Source organism: Gadus morhua, chromosome 18, assembly GCF_902167405.1.
Source record: "Gadus morhua chromosome 18, gadMor3.0, whole genome shotgun sequence".
NCBI classification, from domain to species: domain Eukaryota; kingdom Metazoa; phylum Chordata; class Actinopteri; order Gadiformes; family Gadidae; genus Gadus; species Gadus morhua.
Window position 1 is genome coordinate 23,280,505 of NC_044065.1, and position 19,010 is coordinate 23,299,514.

General features: G+C 45.1%; 1 long non-coding RNA gene across 1 annotated transcript; it reads right to left on the reverse strand.

Annotated features, from left to right (window-relative positions):
• Positions 1-13,725: 13,725 nt before the first annotated feature.
• On the reverse strand, positions 13,726-18,510 carry LOC115530774 (uncharacterized). Its single transcript, XR_003973788.1, has 5 exons — positions 17,310-18,510; positions 16,600-16,832; positions 16,233-16,321; positions 15,643-15,738; positions 13,726-15,303 (listed from the first exon to the last, which is right to left on the reverse strand). It is a non-coding gene; the product is annotated as an uncharacterized LOC115530774 (long non-coding RNA).
• Positions 18,511-19,010: the final 500 nt, after the last annotated feature.

Genomic DNA, 19,010 nt, shown 5'->3' on the forward strand with positions numbered 1-19,010 from the left:
GCAACCAAATTCATCAATGAGTGATGGTGGAACTGGACTGAGCTCATGATCAAAAACATCTTTCAACTCTATGCCACGCTGCTGCCCCACGACTAAGAGTCGAGCAAAGAGGGCATCCATGTCGTAGATAGGCTTGCCTTTCACAGTCAAAGCTTTCTTCATCACCTCCATGGTTGTGATTCTCTTACCAATGGGGCTATGGAAGCCTTCAGGAAGAGAATCTGCAAAATCTTTGCTCTGCTGTTCACCAATGTGAAGAGCATTCTGCACATTCACCTAGTCTGGTGCCACTTGTCCATTCACGATGTTGTAAAGAATTTGCTGGTTCTCTTTTAACGGATGACAATGTTGCTGGAACTACTCCATGATTTTTTTGCGATTTCCTCGATCAATTTCTTGTCTTCTCTCACCTTCCTCCTTATGTTTCCATCCATTCTTCACATTTTCATTCACATGAACATTTTCCTCCTCCTCTGAATTTTCTGGAATGTCCTGATTTACATACATTTCTTCCACTGTCTGGGAAAGGTGGGAGCAAATGGGATGGGAATTGATCCACACTGCAACTTGCCATTCATTGGTTGAGATGCCTTTCAGTCCACCATGTCCTTTTCCTTGTTTAATGTAGGTCTGCTCACCAAACTGGTCAGCAGGTACAGTAGTTCCACCATCAGAATGGCGACAGACGTGAGTCCCTGCTAAGAGGTCTTCCTTGGCATTATGTGGAAGGTTCTGCGCCATCCTTAGGTACCAAGTGATATACCGCCCATAATTATGGTGCCCAGCAGCAAAGAAGTACGGGATCATCTGCCTGAGACAGTGCTGCTGTAGGAGGAAGTCTCCCTGTCTCTCTGCACTAAGGAAATTAAGTGCGATGGAGGTGGGACGAATCAGGCAGTCCACCCAAAGCCTGCCTGTAGGGTGTTCACGTGCCTTGTCCAGATATTCTGTGATAGCAGCATCAGTCTGTGGTCCATCTTGCAGAAGATCTTGCAGGAGTACAGCCATAAGCATCCGATATGCACGCAGTGCATTTGTCCAGGATTTTTCATTGAGAATGTTGGCGATGCCACCAAATGCCACGGCAAGCAGTTGTTCCATGCCAGAACCCTTCATCAAGAATCCAATGCAGCCAAGGAATGACATCAGAGTGTGCATCATTCCAGGATGGATGGTGACAGACTTCCATCGCATTGGGTCACTCCATTGGATTAGACACGCCACAATGTAGAGCTGCAGGTCCACTGTGATGCGTGCATACTTCATGCCAAAGCTCTTCAGTGATCTCTCAAGGTAGTCTAGGGTTGTGAGCACGGTATCCGGGTGTGAAGGTGGAGAATTGATAAGGGGTTCCAAACACTACAATAGTTTTAGGCTTGTTGGTAGTTTGTGATTTTCTGTCTTTGTATGCGTTATAGCCAGCCCAGTCCACTGGAAAAATAATTTTGAGCTTGGCATTATCACACGATCGGATTTTGTGTGTATGCAAATTAGAGCACATTTAACGAGATAGGGCCTCATTTGCATATGTAAAAATTAAAATACAAAAAACATGCAATACATTTCTTTCTCATCTTAACATAGGTAATCAACTCAGAAAGTTTCATGGTGATATCTTTTTATTTATTTTTTTACCATATTCATCTGTAGTGGCTCGCCTTAATTGCCTATTTATGCTTATTATGCAAATTGCCCAAAGTGCAACTTTTAGCAACCAAGTTGAATTCCATCCACTAGGTCTATAGATGACATTTCTGCAATAAAACTTAAGGGTACTCAACATTTCTGGGTTTACTATTGGGCCAATGGGGATTACGACTAGACTAAAACGCCAGCAGATTTTGAAAATACACAACTCAAATGGTCCTACCCCCTCTCCTTCCACGCTGACTCTGACTCCACCCATTCCAAGTACCTGGACGCGCAATCATGCACGAGCGCGAACAGAGATGCGCGAGAGCGAGCCAGGCTAGCGTAGGTTTTCGTTTAACAACATGGCACTACATTCAGCTGTAAGTTGCACCCAGTACCGCGGGAAGTAGGGGTGCTGGGGGTGCTGCAACACCCCCTGTCCGAGGCCCTGTCTTATCACAGAAAACGATCATTTCTAAAAACTCCGGCCAAAGTGGAGATTTCTGAAAACGCGGTTATGTGTTGTCGTGTCAACGGGGAGAAACGGGATTTTAGGTTCTGAAGCGTCACATTATGCACCAGGAAATGCTTAACGTCATGTGAGCGCCCGCTGTACCGTATTGGTCCGAATATAAACACAAACCCCATTGTAAGACGACCTATATTTGGAAAAAAGATTTGAAGACCAGATCTTGATTTCATGAATAAATAAATTGTATTAATTGAAATAATATACGAAAATAAAAAGGCATAGAATAAAACACTGCATTGCCACTAAACAGTAGTGCAAATAGGCCGTACTGATGTGTACACCAAAGACTTCCTGACACTCCTCTGCCCCGCTGTGTTCGCTCTGGCTGTGGTCGCTCCGAACTGTTTCGGCCCGTGGCAAAGCGAGTCATCCTCGCTGCTGTCCAAGGCATGTTGAGACGCAGCATTTATTTAATGCTCATATGACCTAGTGCTGAAAAAAGGTTATATGAAAAAGTGTGAGGGTAGCGGTGGTGCGCTAAACTTGTTCTGTGAGCAGCTGGATGTGAACCATGGTGTGAAGGAAGTGAACACAACGATCGATTTTCAACTGTGTGCGCATGCACTGGTGTAATTGAGCTGCGCTGCTATATATCTTTTTTATCAATGTGACGAGTTGCGAGTCTAGTGCAGGCCGAGTTTTTTTTTTTCAGCACCCCCTGCTGAGAATACGTTCTCGCGGCTATGGTTGCACCAGATGTTATAAACATTAAACGGTCACATAAATCATTACTATTTTTAGAAAATGTATGTTTGTTTCATATAATTGTATTGGAAGTCCTGGTTTTCACTAGGGTTGCCGCGGTGTGGACATTTTCACACCGAGTAATACACTCGTCTCAACACCGGTATTACCGAGTATAAACGGTATAAACTTTGAAACTAGGTCAACCGCCACACAAGCATCGGTTTTTAGACCCTTCTCGTCCTTCAGTTGCCGCCAACGTTCGAAAGCAGCGCCTAGGATTATTCTTGATTTCAGTTTTTCTCTTTCAGCGTTTTTATTATCAATTGCTCTCTGAAAAAGAGTTTTCCTTCTCTTTGCTGGTGGTGGTGGTGGTGGTGGGGATGGTGGCGTCTTGTCTGCCATGGAAATTTTCTTCTACTGCTAGGTCCAAATGTGGATTAACTAGTTCCAGTAGCTACCGCAGGATAACAACAAACAGGAGCTTGCTCTGGGTCACGAGTACTGCACGAAGGGGTCGCGCGCGGGGCGCGGGGGAGGGGGAGTGCAGTACGACCGTTTGATTGACGTACTTACTGTCCAATGCAACTCGGTGGCAATGGAAATGATTGGCTGGAGTTTTTCGAGCCCTGCCCGTTCCACAGATGATTGACTTGTTTAATTTTCATGTCAGTACTTCTAACTCAGTGGCTGTAAGCGGGTTATGATAAGGATTTCAAGTAATTTTGCAAAATGGCCAAAAAAGCGAATTCCATACCCAACCTTTAATGTTAATGTGGATTAACGGGGCATTCATTTCATGTATGTTTTAAAATTGTTTTACATTACGGTGTTTTAGTTAAAAGTAAAGGAGATGAACGGAAAGAAATGTTCAGCCATTTGTCTCATGTTAATGTTGAGAATGTGTCAAAAAGTAGTTAACATGATTATTAGAAAACAATGTATATGTATAAATATGTGTTAATATGCATTTATTTACATTTAGTATTAAATGTAGTATGTACTATACTTACTTAAGTATTAATTATAGTTTATTTATATGAATGTTATAGTGACCCTTTTTCTGGCCTTTATAGGCCGGGTCTTTTTGCTTGTATGGATTCCTGGTGAGATCTGCATGAAGATTTTTCTCCCGCTGGGATTTCTCCCATCTCTGTAGAGGTAGTGGGGAACCTCAGTGGTACTGGCGAGCTACCCAAACGAAGGACTGTTATTTTGTTACCAATATTCTGATTTTCCCAGTGGCTGGATATATTGAGAAACTGGTTGATATCTCATGTTTTTTATTTATTTATTTATTTATTTTACTTCTTTAAATCGACACAATATAGCTTTCTAAAACGTACTTGTTGATTGTGTGAGTCCTTTACTCTGTCACTCAATGCATATTGCCAATACCCCTTTCTCCTAGCGAACTAGACTTCTGATTTTCTGGCCCACAAGTTAATTAATGCAATGATAATTACATCTGTATCTCCCAGTCTTTACCATCGAGGGTTAGAGCTGATGCTGGTTACAACTAGCTTCTAATAAACAAAAGTAAGTAGGCTACTACATCATGTAAGTGATACATGTAGGTTAACATGTATGTTAACTCTTACCATCACTGCAAATGGGCTGTGAAATTAGCCTATCCCATGTACGCATAGTAATTAGAAAGCTTGGAACATTATCCTACATGGATTGTTTTTTATCATTTTCATTACGAAAAAAAATAATGTTTATATGTTTCTAAGGGTATGTTAATGGCGTACCTTTCAATATCTGTGTGGCTTTGGTCCTCCCACAGGCATACTTCTTTGCTACATCCGAGTCAGGAAACATGTCCCTTACTGACTTATTTATTTCGTCAGTAAAGCTCAGAGGAATATTATTCTTTGCCACCAACATTGCCATTTTTGTTTCGGCATAGATGACTGCATCTGGTCTCCCTTTCCCCAGCAAACCAGCGATGCTTGGCTGAGACTCTGAAGCAGCTACTGCCTTCTTATGTTTGTCTGTATTGGCATGGTGTTTTATATCCGTCCGACCGCCGTGCTCCACGGAAAAATCTACCGGGCAAACTTTACAAAGGGCATAGCCAGTACCTTTAAACCTTGTAGTAAGAAAAGCGAACTCCGATTTCCATTCTTGATTGAATTTACAAGTGTATTTTTTTGTCTTTTCGGCTCCATTCTCGTCTTCTATGTTGTCTTTTTAAATATTCTGAGGTTTATTCACGAGCGCGGGTAGAATAACAGAAGAAAGAATACAAGAGTAGCGTCAGAGAGACGTCTCTGATTGGTCGCGCCCGCTGTTACCACGGAGCAGCGGCAAACGTCTCCGTGGTAACAGCGGGCTCGCTCAAACAATATCCTTTTCTGAAGAACAGGTTGTTGTGATGATAACGAAAGTGGGGAGAAAAGGAGACATGAAATCTTGTCAGAAATCAGGAGAATTGCGGGAGATTTTTAACAGCGGGAGGAAAACGGGAGAGGATAGTGAATATCGGGAGTCTCCCGGGAAAATCGGGAGGGTTTGCAATATGTCTGTACTATCCGTACTCACTTGAGTACGCAAATTTTTCAGATGTGAGTGCTGTTCCAAATCGAGTACTCTGTGGTGCACTTACCGGAAATGACGATCACGACTGCCGCCGTGGCTCCTCCCCCGCAATAAACATCCCGCTTTGAACGGTGAACTCTTTACGCCTAGCAGCTATAAAAAGCTATAAAAACTATAAAAACTACAAAATGACAATGCAGGCTATGTGGAAAATGCGCCGACTTTGGCTCTGCCTGGCTCCGCCTCTTCCGCTACGTAGCTAAGATGGCTGCCGTTGAGTACGGGGAGCATAGATATATATATTAACTAGGCTGAATCCGAATACTTAGTACATACTATTTCTGTTCAATGTCTACTACTTGACCGTACCACACTTGACTGTGTAGTACGGTCTCTTTTTACTTAATTACTTACTTTACTATTTTACTCTTTTTAATGTCTCTTTTTTTCGCCGCTTTCTACGACGTCTTTCTGGTGGTGTCAGGTCAGCCATCTCTTCTTCGTTCGTTACCAGACTCCGGTTGCATTGTGGGATAGCGTAGGGAACTCCGTGGTTTACTTTGGCGGTAGTACGCATTCGGAAACGTCTTCCGTACTACACAATGCGTACTGAGCATTCGGACGCGCTATATTTTTAGCGTACTAAAAAATGCATACTATATAGTAGTCAAGTACCGAGGCTCTGGACGGAATTTTCAGTACACTCACACCAGCAACAAAAACATCCGCTCCTTCTGGTCCACTGGGCCCCGCCCCCCTACTCGCACAGCCCGTACGGTCAGTCCCGTCAATCACAGTGTACTGTCCCCTCTGCTCAAAGCAACCTGCTACACTACACTCACCTGTCTGAAACTCTGTCTGCTGAACACCAGATCCCTCATTAATAAGGCCCTTTTGATAAATGACTTTATTGTTGACAAGAGCCTAGACATTCTCTGCCTCACTGAGACCTGACAACAACCAAATGACTTTTCCCATCTAAATGAGGCTGTCCCACCAGGTTTTTCTTTTATTAGTAAACCCTGGGTTAATGGGAGGGGGGGTGGCCTCGCTCTCCTCCATCGTGATAACATCAAAGTCACCACTGTCACAGTCCCCCATCACTCCTCCTTCGAATGTCTAGCTGTAAAACTCTCAGGCCCCAAACCCACTATCATTGTCACCATTTACAGACCACCAAAACCCTCTGCCGTTTTCCACAATGAATTCTCATCACTACTTACATCTGTATGTGCAATGTCCCCCACTGTTATCCTCCTGGTGATTTCAACATCCACATTGACAACCCATCCTGTACTTTTGCTAATGACTTCACATCACTTCTGGACTGTCTTGGCATCACACAACATGTCAACCTCCCAACCCATAACAAAGGTCACATTCTGGATTCAATCTGCTGCACTGACATCACTCCCACTAACCTTGATGTCATTGATTTCCCCATCTCCGACCACAAAGCTGTACTTTTTGACATTCATACCCAACTACACAAAACCAAGGAACAACGGACCATCTCCTTCAGAAACATCAAACTTATCAACACCACAGACCTCTCCACCCTGATCAGCTCCTACCCAACCCTCCCCCAGCTTCCTCCCTGACTGACCTGGTGACTCACTACAATAACTGCCTCTCCTCTTCCCTCACCACCCTGGCCCCCCTGAAAACCCGCTCAGTCTCATTCACCCACACTGCTCCCTGGTTCACTCCTCATCTGCGCCAGCTCAAAGCCACTGGTCGTCGTCTGGAGCGACTCTACAATAAGACTCAACTCACTGTACACCGCCAAATGTATTCGGACCACCTCCATCACTACAAGAATGCCCTCACCACTGCCAAAACCTCATACTACTCCAACCTCATCAACACTGGTAAAGGCAACAGCAGAGTCCTCTTCTCAACAGTCAGCCACTTACTTCAGCCTCCTAAAACCCTCCAAAAACTCCTACGTAAAATGTTTTAGCGCGAGTTAGGAGCACTCCTAGCGGTAAGATAAAATGCTTTGTGAATACGGCCCCTGATCTGATTATTTACATCTGCATTGTGGGGAGGATGTGAAATTGTTTAAAGGTCCCATGGCATGAAAATGTGACTTTCTGAAGTTTTCTAACTTTAATATGCCCTAGCCTGCGTGATCCCCCAGTAGCTAGAAATGGCGTTAGGTGTAAAAGGAGCACAAAGTATCTTGCTCTGCCTTTGAGAAAACAAAGCTCAGACGCGGCAATTGGAATACTCCCTGTATACCGTCATACAGGGACATGTTACCTCGCCTTTCTCTGCTTTGCCCGCCCAAAGAATTTGTGTGTGTGTGTGTGTGTGTGTGTGTGTGTGTGTGTGTGTGTGTGTGTGTGTGTGTGTGTGAATACACACACTGTAACGCAAGTGATGGATAACCGTTCTGCTGTTAGTGTTATGGCACATAACACGCAACATAAGGCAAGGTTTGCGTAAAGCTCCCATTTGGTGAAAAGACCAGACTGCATCGGGTTCTTTGAGGACTCTGGTACTTCCACAACGAGACTCGTAGTGGTGGTTATCTTGGCCTTGGTTGAGAAGGAATTGGGGAGAAGGGAACATTGGCTTTGACTCCCTAAAGTCAAGATTGAACCGTGACATGGAGGTGAAAGGGATTGTTGCCCGGGATTGTTGCCCGGGATTGTCTCCTATCTGAGCCCCGCTGCCGGTCGGTGGGGGTGATGCCCCGCTGCGGCGATGCCCCGTGGCGTTGATGCCCCACAGCGGTGGTGCACCAGCAGCGGGGCACCGGCAACGGGGCGCTGGTAGCGGGGCTCAGACGGTAGACAATCCCGGGCAACAATCCCGGGCAACAATCCCTTTCTCCTCCATATCGCTTTGCAATCTGGACTTCATTGAGTCAAAACCAAAGTTCCTTTCCCCCAATTCCTTCTCAACCATGGCCGAGATAACCCCCATTATGAGTATCGTAGTAGGGGTTATCAGGTACAGGGAGTCCGCAAACGGCAACAATCCCTTTCACCTCCTCCCTGTCGCCGCTCAGTCTGTGATGTACAGTCTCGATTGACGTGTAAATGGAAGAACCAGAGACGTTGGAGAACCAGAGACGTTGGAGAACCCGACGCAGTCGTTTGAGATTCATAATATCATCCAGAGGCGCAAACAGCTTTCGGCCGTGATAATATCGATATCTATTATATAGATATCAATATATTATATTATATTATTTAGTTATAGAGTTCCAGGATCCCACCGGAGCACCCAGATTGTTCTAGAGTATTTACAGAACACGGCCAAAAGCTGTGTGCGCCTCCGCATGATATTATGAATCCAAGCCATTTCAATGCATTCACTGTAAACACTAGCGCATGGTACCGTGGCCGCAAGCTACTCAGGGCCTCACCCGCACCCTCCACCTTGACCCGCCTCTAAAAAACGGCATGTTTGTGGAAAGCTCATTGTGGGACTGGCTCATAGTGGCTGTAATTCTGCACCAAGGTATGGGGCCAGTTTCCTGCCATAATTCAAACCTGAAAAAAAAAGTTTCAAAGGCTTGTAAGTCTGAGTTTGAAAACTCAACACCTTGTAAAAAAGGTTTTGCAACACTGAAAGGACGAACGAACTGAACCGGTTCGTCTCTCTCGTTCGTTCGGTCGTCTCGTTCACCATTCGATTCACCGGAGACTCGACTGAACGAACGAACGAGTTTCCGGTAGCACTAACTCCACTGAGTCTGACTGACTCAACTGAGAACCGTGCAATGGCGTGCATTCCATGATGCGATTCACCGTTACCGGAAACTAGGCTGAATCGCGAACGACTCCTCCACGTTCAGTCGAGATTCCGGTGAATCGATTCACCGGAAACTCGACTGAACTAGGAGGAGTCGTTCACGAATCGAATGTTCGTTCAGCCTGGTTTTCGGTAGCGGTAAATCGCATCATGGAATGGACCCCATTGCACGGTTCTCAGCTGAGTCAGTCAGACTCAGTGGAGTTAGTGCTACCGGAAACTCGACTGAACGAACGAACGAACGATTCGCGAACGACTCCTCGTGGCGAACTGAATCACGCGAACTGGGTCACAGAAACGAATCATTGAATCCACCACTACCACACAGGCGCAAGCTTTGAGTCACGTGAATATTGGCAGTGTTCTGTCGCACACTCGTTTTGAAACTCCTGACAGTCAAATCTGAAAATAAAAAAAAAACGTTCCTGGGGGCGGGACCATTTAGCTCTAAACCTATTGGTTGCTCTCGGATGACGTACATTCCAATCACATGTGCCGTTCACCGGGCTGTGCGTGATTGACAGTGCTCTGCCGATGAAAAGAATGTGATTGGAATGTACGTAAGTACATTCCAAGGGGTCAGACAACTATCATACCGTCGCAGTCCACCGCCCAGACTCCCCCATCCGCCAACACCCGCATGGGGATAAGGGAGGGACGAAGGATGTACACGTGCCGTTCACCGGGCTGTGCGTGATTGACAGTGCTCTGCCGATAACAAGAATGTGATTGGAATGTACGTCTGCCGAGAGCAACCAATAGGTTTAAAGCTAAATGGTCCCGCCCCCAGGAACGTTTTTTTTTTTTCTTCAGACTTGACTGTCAGGAGTTTCAAAACATATGCGCGACAGAACACTGCCAATATTCACGTGACTCAAAGCTTGCGCCTGTGTGGTCAAATCTCTGAAAAGTAAATGCTGAAAAGTCAGTTCTGAAAAAATACATTGCAATGGCGTAAACGTACACCTTTACAAGTTTTTAAAACTAAATATTCAACCTTTCAAAACTTATTTCTCAATGTATGAACACCTGTTTGCAGAATCCCATTTACAAGGTTTCAAAACCGGGAAACAATGAAATACACTGTTAGAACAGTGCCAGATTTGAAACTCTGCAAATGCACTGGTGAAATTGTTTGAACTTTGAAAATGTGTTGGTGAAAATGATGAAGATAAAATAGAATAGTTTACGGATGTATGAATTTTTGTTTGAATTTTTTTCAGGTTATAATCTTTTTTCAGTGTTGCAAAGCCTTTTTTACAAGGTGTTGAGTTTTCAAACCCAGATTTACAAGCCTTTGAAACTTTTGAAACTTTTTTTTTTCAGGTTTGAATTACGGCAGGAAACTGGCTCCATAAACGTGTGGATGCTCCAATCGGTCCGAGAAGGGTTACCACATATATGGCTTCCCCAAGGACCAAGAGCGCAGGAAGAAATGGATGGCAATGGTCAGCCGTCAAAACGTACAAGTGACAGGGGTCAGCAACAGTCAAAATCTATGTAATGTAAGTAATGTTCACATCACTTGCTAGCATTTCAAAGGGCATAATAATTCTAAGTGTAGAGAATTATGACTTTTCAATGATATTTGAAGTGCAATGGAAACTGATCTTACATGCCTACCTACAGTTACACTTTGAAGATGACCAATTCACTGCCGCAAAAAGAGAAGGGATGTTGATGTTGAGGCCCGATGCAGTCCCAACAGTTTTCATTCATCGCCCTAAGCCGAAGAGGAGGAAACCCCCTTCTGTGAGGGTGCCTCCAGAACCAAGTGCAACAGACCACACATATTGCACCAAATTAAACTTCGGTATGATCCATGCAGCTAACAATATTCCCCATTCCATGTATTTTAAGGATAGACTACACTCCTATTGAGATTACATAATTCATATTTGTACAGATTAAAAAACAACCAGAGGTCAGGGATTCTTAGAGGATTTGCACACAATGTAGATAATCGACACATTTCTACCTAATTAACAATTGCCGGTAGATCCATTTATACATTTTATTGGTTTCTGATTGTGGCAGATGATTTTATTCACATTACAGAAATGTTTCGCTTTAATTAATTTTCTTACATTGCCTTACATTGGAGATGACAGTAGTTGCAAATGCAAAGGCAAAATACATATAACAGCAACATTACCTTGTAATTGTTACAGAGATTGAGGGAGAAATTGAGGTGGATTTCAAGAGCGATGAAAAGGACATGACAGGAGACAGAGAGAGCAATCAAGAGGCCACTTTGCCAGGGGCAGGTGATTCAGGGGCAGGTAATTCAGGGGCAGGTGATCCAGGGCCAGGTGATCCAGGGCCAGGTGATCCAGGGCCAGGTGATCCAGGGGCCAGGTGATCCAGGGACCAGACTGCCAGGGACTGATGGGGCGACTGTGGAGGACCCAATAAGGCAACTAGAAAAGTTAATGAGAAGGAGAGCAGAGAGGGCTCTTGTAAAACAAAAAATAATCAATTTGGCACTAAGAAAGAAAAACAATTCAGTCAACAAGAAGTTAAAACGAAACAGCCATACAGGTTAAATTCACTGCCCATCATAATCAGCATTGTTGAAGCGGCGGCATCTTTAGGGCTTCATGTGCTGAACATCACCCTTTCCAGGATATAATTAAACTAACACACTGTTATTTCTACTAGCTATCGCATCATAAAACCCGTCATTAAATCAACCTAAATGATCCTAGTAATCCAACATAAATAACTAACTAAATAAAAGTTACATTCACTGAACTTCGTAATTGTTGGTGTAGATACCTTCACCTGGCGAAGTCGAGCTAACAAACCAGCAGGCAATCGGTCGTCTACCAAGATAAATATATGTATAATTACGCTGTGCATTTACAAATAAATATCAGTATTTGCATCATAAAGGTCCTGATACAATACAGACAGTTGACAATTCAAAAGAGGTAGCCATTTAATCAATTGACCCCTGGAGATACCTTCACAGATGGCGAAGTTGAGCTAACAAACTAGGAGTCAATCGGTCGTCTACCAAGATAAATATATAGATAATTACGCTGGGCATTTACAAATAAATATCAGTGTATGCGTCATAAAGGGCCTCTGATACAATATAGACAGTTGACGATTCTAAAGAGGTAGCTATTTAAACAATTTACCTCAGAAGTTACTCGACGGCCAGCAATGGAATGAATGATCTCCTACGCCGTAAATGGTTGTTTGGAATTATTCGAGGCTCCATAACCCGGAAGTAGGCGCTACAACGGAGTCCAATGGAAGTGTCGCCACCCCGTGCCCACTACCTCCGTCCGTTGACTGATCCCCATTGACTTTGAATGGGGACGGACGCGCAATGCATTGTTGATCCGTCCTTTCCGTTGGAGCCTTCGGCTCCGTCAAGAAGTTGAAAAATGTTCAACTTTTTCGGCAGCGACGGATCCGTCATCCAATCAGATCACGTATGCAAATTTAAGCACTGTGATGGGACTCGGGCTCTGACGATACCGGAAAGCGGGAAATCTGGTAATCTTGCCTCGCAACAAGCAGGAAGAAGCGGGAAGAACCCGGCGAAGCGATTTGATTGGCTGACGGATGCCTCTGCAAAGACCATCCCCCATCAGTCAGCCACGCCTTCCCACGTCCCACGTTGACTGACGGTGCAGTGGGCATGTAGCGTTACGCTACGTGCCCACTGCACCGTCAGTGCAGTGGGCAAACCCGATTTCCAGTATCGTCGGAACCCGAGTCGCGTCACAGTGCTTAAATTTGCATACGTGATCTGATTGGATGACGGATCCGTCGCTGCCGAAAAAGTTGAACATTTTTCAACTTCTTGACGGAGCCGAAGGCTTCAACGGAACGGACGGATCCACAATGCATTGCGCGTCCGTCCCCATTCAAAGTCAATGGGGATCAGTCAACGGACGGAGGTAGTGGGCACGGGGCGTTATATCTACCACTCTGGTTGAGGGGAGTGTCTTATGTCCGCACGGTCCCCGTCCGAGGAAAAGGGGCCTGTTCATGCGTGTCGCTAGGCAACGTCCTCGGACCTCCGAGACGGATGATAATAAAACGCACCATTATTCTAGAGCCAATGCCCAGAAAAGCAGGCGGAAGATGTTTTCCTGAAACTACCACGAGTTTTGAAAGCAAGGTGACTCGTCGCGTCGGAAGTTATCACAGGTATTTGACGTTTTTCATCCAAGAATGCATTCTGACACATGGCGAACGAAGCCGCATGCCTCATCTGAAACTCCCCTATTAGAACATGCTGGAGCATTGGGCCAAAGGAAAGTGTGTGCATCAATCTTGTCTTTGTCCATAATGGACTGAATAAAGTAGATAAAATAAAAATACGAACTGAAATCTGCACAAAGGCTTTTCTTAGATTTTTTTTTTTTTCTTTACTTCCAACTGGATTCAGCAAAAGCAGAGTAGAGAAAAATAGGGAAATATAACTAAGTATTTAGAAAGTTCACTTAAATGAAAGGAAGCTCAATTTGCTTCGATTATTTTGATCATTAGACTCCGGTTATAAGAACGAGAGCAGCACAAAAATAGACAATACAAGAAGCGGATGTACTGAAAGTAGCAATTTTTTATTTGTTTTTAAAATGATTTACAGGTAACCAAAGACATCTTTCTGGAAATTGATACAAAGAACATGGTTTTCTGCAGTTGGTTCAGGGAACCTTGTCTGTCTATTGAAACGACACGTGGGAAAAACAGCTGTATAAAATAAAAAATAGAGTCCCATTCTGAAAAGTAGAGTCTACTAGTCTAGATTTTGTTTTCTTTCGTAAGCAACCTATTTACATGTATGTACAAAACTTGTTCCATTCCTCCAGATGTGAATAAAGCTCTTTAATGTTAAAGGATTACAAGGAGTTTGTTGGGTTTGGATTGGACCAAAGAGAGCTCTGAGGTCTCATGTTTGGAAGTGACGACAGAAGAGTCAGAAAATCAAATAAATTAGGGTGACGGGTCAGAGGTCAATACAATACCTGTGTGGGAGATGGACAGTATAGGAGAAATTAGAAACATTTGGAAAATAAATGTAGGGGCCAAACTACTATAAAAAATAATCTAACCGCTTAGGAAACCAACAGGGTGTGGGCTATTGTAACCATGGAAACACAGTCTGTCTCAAATCATTTGGATGGTACCTCATCTGATATTCAACATTTCTAAATTCCAAAATTACTCAGTTTTTGGTAAAAAATGTTATAAATGGCCATGCAGTGACATTGTGGGACCACATGTTGGCTGTTTTAAGGTCTTGAGTAGGAGACGACAACAAATCAGAAGGACTTTACTTCTTAAAGGAATCATTTTACAACATGGAACGAGTGACCAACCAAGAAATAAATAATATATATAAAAAACATAAAGCAGAGGTAGATCGAGATTAAGAGGGTTAATTACCACTGGAAGAGTAAGTATCGTGAAAAAATGTCTACAATTACTGACGCTTTATTCATTTGGATGTGATACGTCTTTTACTAATTAAGCTTGCTAGTCGTTATATTTTGCAAATCTTTTGGAAATCGTTTTTAGGTGATTAAAAAATGTCCTTCCCCTCCAATCTGCCCAGATTCTACAGTCAAACCCACACAGCCCAAACCTCAGGGGGGTACCTCTTAATAAAATACCTCCCTGTTGACAGATCATCAGAGGGAAAAAAAGCTTAAACCAATCAATGGAGAGCAAGATGGGGTCAGGGGTCATGGACGGCATCTCCAGCAGAGTTGCTGGAGTCCAAAACATGTGTCACTCCATGTCTGTTGGGAGCGGGGAGACGTGGGGCGTCTGATGATGGCCGAGTGCATAAAGGGCCACTACTCTCCGTCTGATTAAAGGAGCTGAGGCCAGCTTAGCGTGGAGGAGACAACAGCACAGGGAGTTCACCTTCAATCTGAAGCCAAAGCGAACAGAATACAACTGAGTTGCAAGTCGTACAACAATATGTGACTCCATCATTGATTATGGTGTGTGTGTGTGTGTGTATGTGTACGTGTATGTGTCAGTGCTTTAACAGCTCTACAGTGATGATGAAGATGGGGTGTCCGTGCGAGAGAGACAGCTTCAACCTAGCAGTGCTCCAGGTAATCGATAACTTTGGAGATGGACTTGTGTCCTGCTGTGCCGATATCACACTGGAGAGAGGGAGGGCAAGAGATAAGGAAAAGAGAGAGAAAATGAACACAGGGGAGATGGGGAGAGAGAAGGCACAATAAGTCACTAACACCACAACCACACACACAGACCCACATAACCAGGAAGTCTTGATTCAATGAATGAGATGATGCTTCTTGAATAATCAATAAAAGCTTAAAAGATGTATTGGATACCAAAGGGAAATGTCTCAGTCAGTGTAACTCAGGCCTTTGGTTTAACCAGCACACTAAATGTTCCAGTCAGGAATCTAATGCAGAATGATGGATTGAGTTTCATTGAGGAACCAAGATGGACGCTTGGAGAATAAGGGAACTTACTGTAAGGTTCATGAAGTTGAGGAACTTTTTGAGCATCTCCGTCAAGATGGAAAAGTCACCTTTAGGCAGGTTCTCTCTCACAGTAGTCACATTCATCTGGAGAGGAAAGGGAAATGGAGGGAGAGACAGATACAAACGAGAGGAAGTTAATATGGAGGGAAAAGGTAAAGAGTGAAAGGCATTGCTGGTATTGATCATGACTCCTGATGGGACATCTGTCCCTCAGGGCTCCCTGACGGCTAACAAATATTAATAAACAAGGACAACTCTGTCCAGAACGTGGAGAGTATCTTAACGAATTCCAACCGCTGAGTAAACTCCTGGGGTTGTCGATCATGTGGAGCGTCAGAGTGGAGGATAGATCAGATGGTCTGAGGTCGCCCCAGATCACTATAAGGTCTCAATGAAAAGGAGCCAGGATCCACTCTGATCAGTTTCAGACACCTGGCACCCATTAGGCTCAGATTGCTTGGTATAGACTCCAGATGTTAAGTCCAGACGTTTGTCTGTCAAGACATTTGAACCCAACTGGAGTGAAAGGCAGGGGCCTTTAAAAGGTCTGAACAGGTGCGTGTAGAAAGGTGTCTTACCGGGCTGCCCTGGCAAAGGCAGCCGAGCAGCAAGGCGGTGTAGGAGGCCACGAAGCTGTCCTCCATGGTGCTTCCTGCGTGCAACAGAGCTGAGGACCAGAGGGGCAGAGAGAGTCAGTCAGTCCACATGCTGTTACATCATGTATCACGAAACAAAGCCAGTAGAATTTAGTGTGTAGACTATAATGTCCTTGAGTCAGTGAGCAGGCTCTTGAATCCAGAGAATCTAGGTCCAACATGCTAGCCACTACGCTCTGGCCTGGCTAATCCTGGCCTTCCTGTTTGCATGAACCAACTCCCTGTTTGCAGTGGACAACCTCATGTTTGCGTAACACAACTTGCTGTTTTCATAAGTATCTGTGGTAACCTTTGTTGAGGTCCAGTTCCCCCTCCTCCTCCTCCTTCTTCTTCTTCTCCTCTTCCTCCTTCTTGCTGATCTCGGTGGTGGGTTGGATGGCGTTGTCATTGGCGACCCACTGGATTCACCGCCCTCCTCCTGCCACTCCCGCTCTGGTCCAGCGCCGGCTTGGGGGGGCTCCTGATGAGGTCATCAGTCTGCGACTCGGCCAAAGGGCGGGCGCGCTCTCGCTCGAGGAACAGCTGGGGGAGGAGATGAGGTCATTTCCGGTTGTTCTAATAATGCCATTTCCCAAAGCAACTTCCAGTTTCGTCGGTGAGGAATAGGAAGGGGCGGAGCCTCACTGAGGATGCTTACAGGTTTCAGAACAGATCTCATTCTAAGTGACTGGACAGGCTACGGTGACAGGCCAAGTGTCTCCTTTTCCCCCAGTACTGGGTAGTAGTGGGTTCATTCAAGCTGAATAACTGAACTTCAGTGCCCAAGGCTGGTAGTGAAAAGTCATCTGGTGCCTCTGTGTCCCTTGAGCAAACCAAGTCATGAGAGCATCCGACAACCTGTTAACATAACTAAGGTGTTCTTAAGAGCAGAAAGCTACATGATAATGTACTTAATGTATTCTCCCCAGACGCATTCATTTTTCTAAAACCACCCTTTTGTTACACACACAACCTCACACACCAACCAACAGCCACAATCCAACTAACACACACACCCACCTGTACTAGGGCGGCGATTGCGTTGAGGGAGCAAAGGGTCTTGGTGTCGGGGGGCTGTGGGTTGGGCAGGATGGTGAGGTCTGCGATTGGGTTGATGGAGCAGAGGGTCATGGTGTCGGGGGGCTGTGGGGGCTGTGCTTTGGGCAGGACGGTGAGGTCTGCAAGGCCCAGGCTGACCTCCACCTCCACGTCCATCTCCATCAGACAGTGCTTGTTCCTGGCGCTGTACTCCACCAGGTTGATCAGCAGGCCCAGACCCTGGGGGGACGGAGTAGCATGAGGACCACGCAGCACAACGGTTCAACAGAGCTAAACAGGCTGGGATTTGCATGTTATAGCATACCTTTGCATGTCATTGTGCAAGATAGCATACATGAAGGACACATAGAATAGCATGAACAAACTGAGCATGAGATGGCATAGGACAATACCATACAGGACAAAGTACAATTTAGAATAGCATAAAGCAACACACGATTGCGTTGCATAACATAGAACAGTAGCGGTCCATCTCTGAGTGTGGGCGTGCTGGATATAAACATAATGACTTGAGGCTGGCCAAGCCAGGGAGATGCTAATCACTCCACGATTAAAGCCATGGAAGAACAACATTTGTGTAATTCAGATATGCGTTTAAAACCCATATTTTATTTCATTATAAAAATAATGTGTATAGGGGAACTTAGTTCAATCATTTATTCCACTGAAAAAGATGCCACGGCCATGTCCTATCAAGCATAGGAAACGAGTTAGGGGAACTAATAGAAAACACCCTAACCCTAACCAGAGAGACACACTGTCAACACGGTCTAGGGATGTTCCCGACTAGAGACACCAACTGGTCTTAGACCACACGGTCTAGGATGTTCCTGACCAGAGAGACACCAGCTGGTCCTAGACCCAGACGGCCTAGGGATGTTCTGACTAGAGACACCAGCTGGTCCTAGACCCACACGGCCCAGGGATGTTCCTAGAGACACCAGCTGGTCCTAGGGCCACACGGCCCAGGGATGTTATGACTAGTCGCACACGTTCTTGTCCCTCGGAGAAAAGCATTGCAATATAAATCGCGAGCACACTCCATGAACTAATGATGGGAATATTCATGAATTAGGCCATGCTGTTAAAGGGCTAATTAACCAGCGTTAAAGGTGCCATGGCATGAAAATCTCACTTTGAGGTTTTCTAACATAAATATGAGTTCCCCTAGCCTGCCTATTGTCCCCCAGTGGCTAAAACTTGCATTCGGTGTAAAACGAGCACTAGGTGTTCTGCTCGCCTTTGAAAAACGGAGGCTCAAGCGCGCTGATTTGGAATGTGGTTTCATATGTCGTCACATAGCATCTAAGCTCCTCCCCTTACTCTGCCTGGCCCTGGAGAATTTGGCCCGCCAAAGAGACACGACCGTGCGAGCGCCACATGCGTGTGTGTGTGTGTGAATACACACACTGTAACGGAAGTGTTTCTTGTCGGTTCTTTGACGTCTCTTGTATTTCCACAACGAGACTGTAGTGGGGGTTATCTCAGCCATGGTTGAGAAGGAATTGGGGGAAAGGAACTTTGGCTTTGACGCCCTGAAGTACATGAACTGCGACATGCCGCCGGTTGCCGCGAGGCACCACCGCCGCGAAGCACCACCGCCCGGCAGCGGGCAGTCGGCAGCAGGCAGTGCGCTGTTCAGTCTACTTCAGATTGATGTGA